General features: G+C 46.2%; 1 long non-coding RNA gene across 1 annotated transcript in view; it reads left to right on the forward strand.

Moving 5' to 3' along the window:
- The window catches only part of LOC121572393, a 41,452-nt gene extending 26,639 nt beyond the window's left edge, over positions 1-14,813 (forward strand). Inside the window, exon 3 of the long non-coding RNA XR_006001879.2 lies at positions 14,776-14,813. This is a non-coding gene — a long non-coding RNA (uncharacterized LOC121572393). The remainder of the gene's footprint in view (positions 1-14,775) is intronic.
- Positions 14,814-15,245: the final 432 nt, after the last annotated feature.

The raw sequence follows: 15,245 nt of genomic DNA on the forward strand, positions 1-15,245 counted from the left end.
TAACGATAGTTACCGGAGTGTAACTCCAGTTCTATGAGTGGAGCGGAGCCCCATAGGGGAGCTCTGCTCCTATTGATTTACCCCGCTGCCTAGGCAGCGAACAGCCTGAGACAAAATTATGCACACACCTGCAGCCAATAGGAGTACAGGTGTCCCTATGAGAGGGGACGCTTCCCCTCAATCAGCCTCCGGAGAAATTATCTTCAGCGAGACTAGAGAGGGTCGGCAGGGCCGTAAGTCCTATGGGGCTCCGCTCCACTCATAGAACTAGAGTTACACTCCGGTAACTATCGTTCTATATCGTGGAGCTCCGCCCCATAGGGGAGCCCTGCTCCTATTGGTTTAAGGCGGAGCGCAACGTTCCAAAATGTACTCCCTGCCGAGCCCAACACTTCCCATTTAAATGAAAAGGTCGGGCCTAGCAATGGCTGCGACCAAGTCCCACAGTACTGTAACACACTGTGTCACAATATACTGTGTCCTCAGTACAATCCGCCCCACCTAGTCAAATGGCATTGCCAATGTCTAGTGGGCAGATAAACAGAATATGAGTCATACTAATCTGAACCAGCAGATAGATGACGTCACAATTCCGTCCAAAATCTATTGCCGGTCTAATAGTAATGTAACCAAAGTTACAAACACTATTTCCCTCATCATTCCGCCCCAACCCAGTCACACTGGTGGGCAGATCAATAACATGCCTTCTACTGTACTGAACATGTCAGACAGGAGTCATGCCATATATGTCTCCTCTATAAGGAGCGGACCTGAAAGAGACCTGTCTCTTCAGTCCTGCATTACGTTCTCCTAGCTCAAGTCCTCCCATCAGCTACACTGAGTACAGACTGAGCCAAAGAGTTAGAAGACATATCTAAGAGATAGAAACGGATAAAAGGAGACGTTGACGACCACGATGCCGCTGCACAAATATCCTCTACCCCTGTTCCTCTGAAAAGGTCAGTAGAAGCTGCTACTCCACGAGTGGAGTGGGCTCTTACACCCTGAGGCAATGGCCGCCACCCCGCCGCCTCATACGCCGTCTCAATGCCTTCATAAAGCTAATGAGACAAACGCTGTTTTGAAAGTGGTCTACCCAGTGCAGCCACACCGTGACATACAAACAGCTGAGGCGATGACCTAATCGCCACCGTGCACTCCACGTAACGTGCCAAAGCACGCACTGGACACAGGCGATGGAGCCTCTCCTCTCTCCTCTCCCCATGAGGAGGGGGAGAAAAAGCCCACAGCTCTACGATCTGTGATCTATATGAGCTCTTAATAACGTTCGGCATAAAAGCCGGTTTAGGACGTAACACCGCTCTGCTCAGATCGCCATTAATGGCGAGGCAGTCGGGTCTCGTCGACAGACAACACAATTCACTGACACGCTTAGCAGTGGTCAAAGCGAGCAGCAGTGCCGTCTTCAAAGACAGCATCTTGAGGGGAATTTGATTCAATGGCTCGAACGGCGGCTCGCAGAGCGCTTCGAGTACCAAAGCCAAATCCCACTGAGGAAGCGTGGCTCTAGGCATCGGCCTAAGCCACCGCGTTCTCGATAGGGAGCCACCAATATGATTGACAGCCCGCCTGATCTCACCCTGGCTAGCAGTGGGAGAATGCAGGACAGCGGTGGAAATGCGCACAGGAGAACTTTCGGCCACGGTCGGTACGCATATGCGTCCGTCCCCTGTGGCGGTTCGTCCTGAGCTCGAAGAGAGAACCAGAGAGGGCAATGCGCGTTCACACGTGTTTGAAGAACAATGTCCAGGTGCAGACACCACTCGTCGTCCCGAGGACCCCATCGAGACATGATGTCTGCCCGTACGTTCAAGTAGCCTGGAATGTGTGCTGCTCTCAACGAGCCACAATTCCTCCAACGACCGGTGGAGTGCAGAAGACCTGACTCCTCCCTGGCGATTGATGTAGGCTACTGTGGTTTGGTTGTCTGACCAGACCAGCACATCGCGACCTCGTAGGGTAAACGCGAAGTGAATCAGAACCAGTAGAACCGTTTCCAACTCCAAGAGGTTGATGTGGCGAAAAAAGAGGCCACACACCTCCTATAGCTTGGGTCTGACATGTCCCTCCCCATCCAGTCAGAGAGGCATCTGTAAACACTGGAATGTAGGAGGACACTCTGCCTATCGGGACTCTGTGCGTGAGAACGCATGGGTCTCTCCAATAGTTCAGATCTGCTCTGAGCGAGAGAGGAACCACCAACAACCGACGACGTTGACGCACTGGGTCTAGTCATAGTTGAGCAAACCATCGCTGTATCCTGCGCATGTGCAGGAGTCCCAGCGGAACACGAAATGGGCCGACGACATGAGACCCAAGAGTGACATGACCGAAAGCGCCGTTACCGTGTGATTCGGATGAAACCTTCATAGGGCTAGCAACAGCGCAGCCCGTCGAGGATCCGAAATTCGAGCCCTCTTCGTCACAGTGTCTAGCTGTATCCCCAGATAGACAATCTGATGACTGGGCTAGAGCGTGCTCTTTTAACAATTCACAGCGAACCCCAGACGCGTGAGATTAATCACTGTCTGTGTCGTGTGTGTGATCGCCAGCTCTGCTGACGGGGCAAGAACCAGTAAGTCGTCTAGGTAGGCTAACAGCCTTATTCCCTGGCGACGCAACGGTTCCAATGCCGCCTCCACACATTTGGAAAACGAGCGAGGGCGTACCCGAATGGCATCCTCGTGAACTCGTACACCACCCCTTGAAAAGCAAACGCAGAAACTTCCTGTGACGCGGCTGCACCGACACATGAAAGTACGTGTCCTTCAGGTCTATGCTCGTACAAAAGTCTCCCTTCTTGATACATTCCAATGTCGTTAGCATTCGAAATGGCCGTTTGGTTACGCTCTCGAACGCATAAATCCAATATTGGCCTCATTCCCCCCTTCTTTTTGGGCACCAGGAAGTAGGGTAAATAGAGCCCCCTGTTCCTTTGCTCCCAGGGAACTACTGTGACCGCCTCCTTTGCCAAAAGTTCTGTAATCTCTGTAACGAGAGCGGCAAAGTTTTTGGCATTTTCATCACCGTCTCTACCACCCCCCTGAATGGTGGGGGGATCCGATGAAATTGGATGGCATAACCCTTCTCCAGCGTCTGGTCTAGCCAAAGGTTTCCGCCGCCCTCCTAGGCCGAGAATAGGGGCCGCCCTCCATCATGTCCACTTCCGGGTCGGAGGGAATGGGGGGCAGCCTAATCTCAAGGCGCTTAGCAGCCCTCTCGATGAGCCCTGGAAAGTCAGAGCGCAGAGAGGCTGTGGCGTAAGACGGGGCTGCTGATAATTCAAAGCCCGTGTCGTCATCGCCCCGGGATGAAAATGACCTCGCACTTCCTAATGGAAAGGGGGTCTTGAATGATTGGGTCAATGAGACAGATTGTTTCAATGGAATATCCATCTCTTCCCCAATATCCCTGTCATCTCCTGAGTCGGAGCCCGCAGATGATGCCTCAGAAGCTGAGGCTAGCACCAATAGCACATCCTCAAGAGGGATATCCTCCCTGAAAAATGCCCAACGCTGCTTCCTCTCCTTTAAATAAAGGAGGGCGCAGCTGGCGCATAGTGGAGGATCTATGAGGCCGTCCCGGGCGTGCTGTGACCCTAAACACATGAAACATAAGTTGTGGGAGTCGACAGCCGCCATGGAGGAACAGTGATATTGAGCTCTGAAAATAGCTTTTGGAGGTGGAAAATCTCCAGGTGTGCTCATTTTAGGACAACGTCGATGACTTGGAAAATCAACGGCGGCTTTCTCGTCCTGAGTCTTGTCTTCTCGGCTTCTTCAGTCCAGTCCAGTCGCTGAAGATAATGGGAGGCTGATTGAGGGGAAGCGTCCTATCTTATAGGGACACCTGTACTCCTATTGGCTGCAGGTGTGTGCATAATTTTGGCTCAGGCTGTTCGCTGCCTAGGCAGCGGGGTAAACCAATAGGGGCAGAGCTCCCCTATGGGGCGGAGCTCCACAATATAGAACATATTTTGTATTTATTTTTGGATTACTCTTGTGCTACAGCCCCAAAATTCATCATCTGTGTATTTTCCTATTCTGATCATGCCAGATTTAGTACTGTTGTATTCACAAGATAGGAAGAATGCTTGCAGCAAAGGGTTTGTTGACAAGCGCAGACTGAAATGAAAGTGCATACTGTATCATTTTGTAGATTATTTGTGATATTTCCTATTATGAGTTGCCAGAAAGCAAATTGGGACACGGAGTCCATTTGATTTTAACAAAATAGGTGATCCAGATTTATGACACACAAATATGCTTGTGATGTTTGTTTTGTGATTCACGTCAGTTGAAACTCCCTTGATGTTCTACTGCGAGGACCATTGCTCTCAAACAATAGAGTAAGTCTGTTAGGCACAGTCACATTATATCCGCTTATCAGGTAGGGTTTCAGCGACCATTCTTATCAATACTATTAAATCAAATGTACTTGTTTAGAAATGTTGCCAACAGCAAAAAGGCTCTTCTTGCCTATACATTGTAAAACAAATGTTGATCCAACGTACAATTGTAAGGCAACCAGCTGCAATATGATTGTGAGTTTGCTCAACAAAATAGTATTGAATTTGATTCAACTTACAATTGTGATGCAACCAGCTGCAATAGGATTTTGAGTTTTGTCAACATTTGGACATACAGTGGGGGAAAAAAGTATTTAGTCAGCCACCAATTGTGCAAGTTCTCCCACTTAAAAAGATGAGAGAGGCCTGTAATTTTCATCATAGGTACACGTCAACTATGACAGACAAAATTAGAAAAAAAATCCAGAAAATCACATTGTAGGATTTTTAATGAATTTATTTTCAAATTATGGTGGAAAATAAGTATTTGGTCAATAACAAAAGTTTCTCAATACTTTGTTATATACCCTCTGTTGGCAATGACACGGGTCAAACGTTTTCTGTAAGTCTTCACAAGGTTTTCACACACTGTTGCTGGTATTTTGGCCCATTCCTCCATGCAGATCTCCTCTAGAGCAGTGATGTTATGGGGCTGTCGCTGGCCAACACGGACTTTCAACTCCCTCCAAAGATTTTCTATGGGGTTGAGATCTGGAGACTGGCTAGGCCACTCCAGGACCTTGAAATGCTTCTTACGAAGCCACTCCTTTGTTGCCCGGGCAGTGTGTTTGGGATCATTGTCATGCTGAAAGACCCAGCCACGTTTCATCTTCAATGCCCTTGCTGATGGAAGGTTTTCACTCAAAATCTCACGATACATGGCCCCATTCATTCTTTCCTTTACACGGATCAGTCGTCCTGGTCCCTTTGCAGAAAAACAGCCCCAAAGCATGATGTTTCCACCCCCATGCTTCACAGTAGGTAAGGTGTTCTTTGGATGCAACTCAGCATTCTTTGTCCTCCAAACACGACGAGTTGAGTTTTTACCAAAAAGTTCTATTTTGGTTTCATCTGACCATATGACATTCTCCCAATCCTCTTCTGGATCATCCAAATGCACTCTAGCAAACTTCAGACGGGCCTGGACATGTACTGGCTTAAACAGGGGGACACGTCTAGCACTGCAGGATTTTAGTCCCTGGCGGCGTAGTGTGTTACTGATGGTAGGCTTTGTTACTTTGGTCCCAGCTCTCTGCAGGTCATTCACTAGGTCCCCCCGTGTGGTTCTGGGATTTTTGCTCACCGTTCTTGTGATAATTTTGACCCCACGGGGTGAGATCTTGCGTGGAGCCCCAGATCGAGGGAGATTATCAGTGGTCTTATATGTCTTCCATTTCCTAATAATTGCTCCCACAGTTGATTTCTTCAAACCAAGCTGCTTACCTATTGCAGATTCAGTCTTCCCAGCCTGGTACAGGTCTACAATTTTGTTTCTGGTGTCCTTTGACAGCTCTTTGGTCTTGGCCATAGTGGAGTTTGGAGTGTGACTGTTTGAGGTTGTGGACAGGTGTCTTTTATACTGATAACAAGTTCAAACAGGTGCCATTAATACAGGTAATGAGTGGAGGACAGAAATCTTGCTTGTTTGTAGGTGACCAAATACTTATTTTCACCATAATTTGCAAATAAATTCATAAAAAATCCTACAATGTGATTTTCTGGATTTTTTTTTCAATTTGTCTGTCATAGTTGACGTGTACCTATGATGATAATTACAGGCCTCTCTCATCTTTTTAAGTGGGAGAACTTGCACAATTGGTGGCTGACTAAATACTTTTTTCCCCCACTGTATAGCTGAACTAACATACATTCTCAAGTTGAATTGTCTGTAAATTCAACTTAGAATTTTAGGTTGAGTGAACATACAATTCAACTTGTGCGTATTCAATGTGTTCTATCTTATTTGCATACTTCCCAGAGTGCCTTGCCTTTCGAGTTAATTGTAGTTACCACCCATGACTGTATTTATTAGTGACAGAGACATGGTTGTTGTATTCAATGGTTTTCAGTACTGTAGCCTTCACCAAGTGAATATGTTATCTTTAAAATTAAACTCTTTATGATAATACATTACATATAGCATAAAACCTTTCTTTGGGGGCCTAGCTACACCCTAAAACAGTGGTCTGAAACTGCGGGTACATCAAGCCTGCAATATACATTATGCATGCTTGCAAATTCCTATTGGAATCCAGCGAGAGGGAGGATATCCAGCAATTGGAACTTTTAATCAGTTTAGAAACATTTATGTTACTTATGTTTGTGTAGCATAAGATTAATCAACCAATCACATACAAGTACATGCAAAAACACAGGTATTGAAACAAACTATTCTGAAAATCAACCTGCAATAGAGCATGCTGGGAAATATGATAATGATGGGCGTGGTTTTGCGTTGTCTTGCGCAAACAAGAGTTTGTAATTGTAATTTCACTCAAAAAGCTTGTTCAAATTCAACTGACTTTGAGCAGAGTTTGTTGAGTCAACACACTTTAACATATTCAAATTTTTGTCCTGAAGTCCACTCAACTCGCATAATAACACTGATTAATCAGTGTAGGTATACAGGATGGAGGGGTGTGGGAAAAAAACTGTGAAAGTTGTCCACCCTTCTTCCCTCCTGGGTTCAAAGACAGCTGTTCAATTTAGTGCTGTCATGCTGCGGCGTATCCCTTGCTAAATGAGCACCCTAAGCAGTATAATAGCTCCCTGCCTGTCCCCTGTCTAACCTCCCTCTCTCTCTCTCCACTCACACACACACACACACACACACACACACACACACACACACACACACACACACACACACACACGCACACACACACATACACACACACACACAACCCGTCCCCATCCCCAAACAAAGCCCTAGGCACATGAGTGACTCACAAGTCTGCAATTCCACCACTTTGACTTCCCACGCCAAAATCACAACAACAAGGTTCCGGGAACAAAATGTCCGCCCCCTCTTGACGCCGTCACTTGAGGCCAATTCCTTTCCCCTGATTGCCTCATTTTCAAAGTAAATTTTTTCAGAACCAGCTAATCAGCCACAGCTACGTTCTGCTTTCAATTTTGCTCCAAGTGCTCAGAGCGCAATAGTAGTAAGGCAGAATGTGGACCATTAGCATACATTTGAAGCGTTATCATTTGAAGTAGGACATTATGCGTGGCTACAATTGGTTACCAGGCACGCCGCAAGGGTCTGTTTCAGTCACTCACTTATATTTTGGGTTTGAATCAACTAGGATTTTACAGAAGGTTACGCCAAGGACATCAGGATTGCTGGAGTAGTACAGTAGGCAAATTGCATGTAGCGCCATATTGTGCACATCCATACAACAATATGCTTTTGACATTGCAAAGCCTTTCTCACAGTTAGATAGAAAATGAACAAGTAATATGACTCCTGTGCGCCAGAGGCACAGATAAATACAGTATGCATCGCTCTGCAGGGTTATCTTAGGAAACGAACACCAAAAACAATGAGAAACACTTCAGGAAGCGAACACTAAAAACTACGAAAAACACTTTAGGAGGCTAACTACAAAAATGATTAGAATCACTTCAGGATGCTAATGCTAAAAACAACAAGTAAGTTAACACTTGTTATCGGTTGATTTCTGTCTATCTGATCAATAACAGAGCAGAGCTAGAGAGCTACATTGCCATGGTATCATATCAAATCAAATCAAATTTTATTTGCCACATGTGCCGAATACAACAGGTGTAGACATTACAGTGAAATGCTTATTTACAGCCCTTAACCAACAATGCATTTATTTTTTTATAAAAAAGTAAAATAAAACAACAACAAAAAAGTGTTGAGAACAAAAGAGCAGAAGTAAAATAAAATAACAGTAGGGAGGCTATATACATGGGGGTACCGGTGCAGAGTCAATGTGCGGGGGCACCGGCTAGTTGAGGTAGTTGAGGTAATATGTACATGTGGGTAGAGTTAAAGTGACTATGCATAAATAATTAACAGAGTACCAGCAGCGTAAAAAGATGGGGTGGGGGTGGGGGGGCAGTGGAAGTAGTCTGGGTAGCCATGATTAGCTGTTCAGGAGTCTTATGGCTTGGGGGTAGAAGCTGTTGAGAAGCATTTTGGACCTAGACTTGGCGCTCGCCGTGTGGTAGCAGAGAGAACAGTCTATGACTAGGGTGGCTGGAGTCTGACAAATTTTGAGGGCCTTCCTCTGACACCGCCTGGTATAGAGGTCCTGGATGGCAGGAAGCTTGGCCCCAGTGATGTACTGAGCTGTACGCACTACCCTCTGTAGTGCCTTGCGGTCGGAGGCTGAGCAGTTGCCATACCAGGCGGTGATGCAACCAGTCAGGATGCTCTCGATGGTGCAGCTGTATAACTTTTTGAGGATCTGAGGACCCATGCCAAATCTTTGCAGTCTTCTGAGGGGGAATAGGCTTTGTCGTGCCCTCTTCATGACTGTCTTGGTGTGTTTGAACCATGATAGTTCGTTGGTGATGTGGACACCAAGGAACTTGAAGCTCTCATCCTGTTCCACTACAGCCCCGTCGATGAGAATGGGGGCGTGCTCAGTCCTCTTTTTTTTCCTGTAGTCCACAATCATCTCCTTTGTATTGGTCACACATAGGTGTTCCTCTTGTCCAGGTGGGAAAGAGCAGTGTGGAGTGCAATAGAGATTGCATCATCAGTGGATCTGTTGGGGCGGTATGCAAATTGGAGTGGGTCTAGGGTTTCTGGGATAATGGTGTTGATGTGAGCCATGATCAGCCTTTCAAAGCACTTCATGGCACCAGACGTCAGTGCTACGGGTCAGTAGTCATTTAGGCAGGTTATCTTAGTGTCCTTGGTCACGGGGACTGTGGTGGTCTGCTTGAAACATGTTGGTATTACAGACTCAGTCAGGGACATGTTGAAAATGTCAGTGAAGACACTTGTCAGTTGGTCAGCACATGCTCGGAGTACACATCCTGGTAATCCGTCTGGCCCTGCGGCCTTGTGAATGTTGACCTGCTTAAAGGTCTTACTCACATTGGCTACGGAGAGCGTGATCACATAGTAATCCGGAACAGCTGGTGCTCTCATGCATGCTTCAGTGTTGCTTGCCTCGAAGCGAGCATAGAAGTGGTTTAGCTCGTCTGGTAGTCTTGTGTCACTGGGCAGCTCGCGGCTGTGCTTCCCTTTGTAGTCTGTAATAGTTTTCAAGCCCTGCCACATCCGACGAGCGTCAGAGCCGGTGTAGTACGATTAAATCTTAGTCCTGTATTGACTCTTTGCCTGTTTGATGGTTCGTCGGCGGGCATAGCGGGATTTGTTATAAGCGTCCGGGTTAGAGTCCCGCTCCTTGAAAGCGGCAGCTCTACCCTTTAGCTCAGTGCGGATGTTGCCTGTTTTCCATGGCTTTTGGTTGGGGTATATACGTACGGTCACTGTGGGGACGACGTCATCGATGCACTTATTGATGAAGCCAGTGACTGATGTGGTGTACTCCTCAATGCTATCTTTAGAATCCCGGAACATGTTCCAGTCTGTGCTAGCAAAACAGTCCTGTAGTTTAGCATCTGCGTCATCTGACCACTTTTTTATTAACCGAGTCACTAGTGCTTCCTGCTTTAGTTTTTGCTTATAAGCAGGAATCAGGAGAATAGAGTTATGGTCAGATTTGCCAAATGGAGGGCGAGGGAGAGCTTTGTATGCGTCTCTGTGTGTGGAGTAAAGGTGGTCTAGAGTTTTTTTCCTCTGGTTGCACATTTAACATGCTGGTAGAAATTAGGTAGAACGGATTTAAGTTTCCCTGCATTAAAGTCCCCGGCCACTAGGAGCGCTGCCTCTGGATGAGCGTTTTCCTGTTGACTTATGGCCTTATACAGCTCATTCAGTGCAATCTTAATGCCAGCATTGGTTTGTGGTGGTAAATAGACAGCTATGAAAAATATAGATGAAAACTCTCCTGGTAAATAGTGTGGTCTACAGCTTATCATAAGATACTCTACCTCAGGCGAGCAAAACCTCGAGACTTCCATTTTGTGCACCAGCTGTTGTTTACAAATATACACAGACCGCCACCCCTTGTCTTACCGGAGTCAGCCGTTCTATCCCGCCGATGTAGCGTATATCCCGTCAGCTGTATGTTGTCCATGTCGTCGTTCAGCCACGACTCGGTGAAACATAAGAAATTACAGTTTTTAATGTCCAGTTGGTAGGATAACCGTAATATTAGGTCATCTAATTTATTTTCAAATGATTGAACATTGGCTAATAGGATTGATGGAAGAGGCAGTTTACTCGCTCGCCGTCGGATCCTTACAAGGCACCCCGACCTACATCCACGATATCTCTGTCTCTTTCTCCTGCGAATGACAGTGATTTGGGCCTTGTCGGGTGTCTGTCGGATATCCTTCGCGTCCGTCTCGTTGAAGAAAAAATCTTCGTCCAATACGAGGTGAGTAATCGCTGTCCTGATATCCAGAAGCTCTTTTTGGTTATAAGAGACGATGGCAGAAACATTATGTACATAATAACTTACAAATAACGCGAAAAAACACACATAATAGTACAATTGGTTAGAGGGCTGTAAAACGGCAGCCATCTTTTCCAGCGCCATCTACTAATCTTGCCCCTTGTCTTGCCCCTTGTCACAAGATAAATGGCCACTTCCCCCATTCCCCCCCTCCGTTCCAGAGTCCAGTTAAGTGTGCATGACAGCGCTAAAAGAAATGTAGAGTAGGCTATAGGGAGGGATGAAGCCCAAATAGAGTTGGGATGAGGTCATCATCGTGCTGTCAGCCTGCTCATTAGCCATGCTTAATATAGTCCGTCAGAGAGAGGAAGCCATCTGGTCTGTCCTGTTCTCAGCCAGCTATATGACATGCCGCATAATTTGTAAACCTTTCTGCTCTCACTTTAAAAGGCTTTGCTTGTTTCCTGTTTTGGAATGGGGTCACATGTACTATAGAGGCTTCCTAGTGGATATGGATGACATCATCGTTGTGAGTTGGGGCAAATGGGAAGACTGCATTAAAAACATATCAGACTAGTATAGACCTGAGTTTGCCGGCACCATCTGTGGTGGCGGTCCACAAATTGAGTTAGGGCAGGAAGCTAATGCACAGGGCGATCATGACCTCACTTGGTTACCCATAAGACCTCTGTCCATCACTCCCATGTTGAAAACGATAACTGCAAGAGTGTGGCGGAGCTCTGCCATAGCTGGTCAAGAGGTTGCAATCGTCTGCAACCCATACAATATTGATAACACTATGCATGCTCTAGTCATGTCTGATGCATGCTCTATTCATCCTATGCATTCCTCTTTCAAGCCTGATGCACCTTCTATTCACGCCTTGTGCATTCTTCATTCATGCCTCTTTATGCATGCTCTATTCATGTCTTATGCATGCTTTATTCATTCTATATGGTTGCTTTATAATGTGTCAAACTGCACAGAGGTGTAATGTGCTCCTCAGCAACCTGCTTGTGTAAACAGTCAGTGTATGGGGAAAACATAAAGCAAAATTGAGAGCGGAGGGTTCACACCCCCTGCACAACCACTCTGTCGGCGATCCTGACATAGCTTGTTGTTGTTAAGCCAGTTTTTCCTGGAAGAGCTCTTCAAGGGAAATTGTGATTGTCCTTGACACGCTACACAATGTTTGCTTTTTTCTCTGGGAGGAACAACAAGCAATTCATGTCTCAGAGAAAGGAGATGGCTGCAGGGGTGGAGGCGCTGGGGGGGAGTATTAAGAATCAGGTGATGGGTTACGTGTCCAAATACGGGCATGCTTCGCTTTCAAATTAAAGGATGACTCTGGGAATTATTACATGCTCTGTTTGGCTGTGTTCCAGATGTCCAGCGAGCCAGCACATTCAGTGAATGGCAATAACATCAGGAATGTTAATGTCGTTATTTGTATATATTTTTTATTGAATCACGATGGCCCCAGATATAGTCGATTAATGAATGTGCCACTTTTGTTAGTTTATTGGTTTGATTCTCACTAACATTTTAGATGATCATTCTGGTAGAGATGTACGGTACCAGCACCCACTGGCACTTACCCCACCCCAGCCACAACCCACCAGACCAGAGAAATCAAAGGATTACCCCGAGTAAGACATCAAAGAAACAGAGAGAGCGGAAATGGAGAGAGAGAGAGAGCGAGTGCTAGCAGGCCAGGCTAAGCACAGTGTCACTGATGAGGACACGTCCACAAAACCTAAATGAGTTCCATGTATACCCACATCACCTCAGCAGGCGCTCTGCTTCCCAGAAATGTTTGTTGTTGTTTGTGGTTGCTAGCATTTTTTCTATAAGGTTTGCATTGGGTAACCCGTCGAGCGTCCGTGCTGGTCTGGTCATCAACCCATACTGTGGCTGCTGAGTCACATGGCAACATCTCTGTATAGCACTTTGTGACATCTGCTGATGTAAAAAGGGCTTTATAAATACATTTGATTGATTGAACATCTCTCTCTCTTTCCCTCTCTTTCAATCTCTGATTTTGTCCCAAATGACACCATATTCCCTACATAGTGCACTTCTTTTGACCAGAGCCCTAAGGGATAAATAATTGTTCACAAAAAAATTAGTTGTGCACTATATAGGAAATAGGGTACCTTTTATAAGATAACAGCTCTCTTTTCTTCCACCAGGTTGTTTTCTTATTTCGCCTCCTCTCCACTCCTCCGTTTCACCCATTTGTAACATAACAGCTCTCTTTTCTTCCACCAGGCCTCCACTCCTCCATTTCACCCCGAGCCCAGGAGTGGGGTCAGAGTCTGTTTGTTCAGATGGTCTGTGTGAGCCGGACACCACGCTGAACCCTTGACAGGGACTTGTGATTCTCGCCCTCTGCTTCACAGCATCTGACGGTTCCAAAAGGACTATGTGTGCATCCGAAATGACACCCTCTTCCCTATATAGTGCACAACAATTAATGTCAAAAGTAATGCACTATACAGGGAATAGGGTGCCATTTGGGGAACATAATTTGTAACAGGGAGGTATGTGGGTCATGTTTCACTTAAAAAGTGACCCATTTATGACAGGTCACAACAGTTAATGACAACTTAAATCACCTTAAAGTGCACCATATGACGTCCAACGTATCACTCTTAGGAAGCCATTGAGATTAAATCTCATTTTACAGTTCTTAGTGTAACAATGAGGTTATTACTAAGTAATAGTTGTGTCAAGCGGGCATAACACAGTAATTACAGTTATACTAGCGTCCGTTCAACTGATGTGTTATTTTGTAACATAATAACATCGTTATTACTTATTACAGAGTGTCATATCAGCTGAAGCGTTTTATCGTAATCTATCATGGCTAAACTGATGATACTGGTGGCAACACCGGTGTTGGAAACTATTCTGGGAGATAAGGAGCGGTCAGGGACTACTTGTCTGATGCAGTTGCAGTCTTAAAGAGCTTGGTTGTTCTTCAATGTCCTCTGCCCGTCTGGCTGTTCATCAAATGAAATGAGCCCATAAATCTCAATGACACGCCGCTCAGCAGGAAGTGTCAAGAAGCAAGGGGCCAAAACGGCTGGCTTTAAATACGGGGCGTATATACTGAGTTAGCCCAGGTAACTTTAATTCATCTAGGGTTTTCGGAACACTCAACTTGCCTCAACGTATTTATGGGTTGTGCAGCGGCAAGCTTCTGTTAGAAGTCTCCGAATGGGATGGAAAAGGTCCACACAAATCAATATGATTCATTCGTCCTCTATTTACATTGGTTGGTGTTACCTTTATACTTCCATTGGAAGCTGTGTAAGTTTGGCCGGATATCGAACACATTCAGTGAAAGGCCAACCTTTTTGCAGATTTTTCAAACTCAAGAAAGTCCAGTTCCCACAATCCCCATTAGCTCTATTCAAAAGTGATTTACAGTTTCAGTGATGGAAAACAGATTTTATTATGGATACAAAGCCAGAAATAATAGCATGTTCCCTGAAATAAACTTGAAATAGCAACTATATTTGTGTTTTTTATGATGAATAAAGAGGAACCTTAGCTCCTGAAAAATGTATCTCCTTCTCCATCTGTCTCGTGTATGTGGTTTCAATAAAAAGCTCTGTTATCTTTACATGGGGGAACCTTTGACCCCACTGTTTGCTGGAACCTCTTCAATTTCTACCCGCAACAAAAACAAAATAACAGCTGTGTCGTATTTCTTAAACCGTGCAAAGCCCAACATTCTTGCAGCATTTATGTATGTCAGTAGGGTGTATCCAAAGGTTGGAAAGATTTCAAAGAACCCTATAAAGTCCTGAGGAGATTGAACGAGGTATGTTACAGGTTACAACTGCCCATGTATTATCGCATTAACCCCTCGTTCCATGTGTCTCTCCTCAGGCCGGTGGTAGCTGGTCCACTCCAGATGAATGAGGTACGAGAGGCTCCTCCGCCCCCGCTGGACATCGAGGGGGCTCCGGCGTACTCAGTCCGGTCCATCTTGGATTCGAGGCGTCGGACGGGGGGCCTGAAGTATCTCGTGGAGTGGGAGGGGTACGGTCCGGAGGAACGGTGCTGGGTCCCCAGGAGGGACATTCTAGATCCCTCCTTGTTGAGGGACTTCCACCGGAGTCATCCGACTCGCCATGCTCTGCGTCCTCCTGGCCGTCCCCGAGGCCGGGGTCGGCGCACGGCTGGGGCCGCGCGTCAAGGGTGGGGGGGTACTGTCACGGATTCAGCCGAGGCTGCTCCTTCTCCCTGCTCGGGCAGGCTTCGGCGTTCGTCGTCCCCGGAGTACTAGCTGCCACCGATTTATGTTTCGGTGTTTGACTTGTTGTGTCTGATTGTGTACACCTGTTCCCCATTATGTT

This window comes from Coregonus clupeaformis, chromosome 8 (genome assembly GCF_020615455.1).
Source record: "Coregonus clupeaformis isolate EN_2021a chromosome 8, ASM2061545v1, whole genome shotgun sequence".
Lineage (NCBI taxonomy): Eukaryota > Metazoa > Chordata > Actinopteri > Salmoniformes > Salmonidae > Coregonus > Coregonus clupeaformis.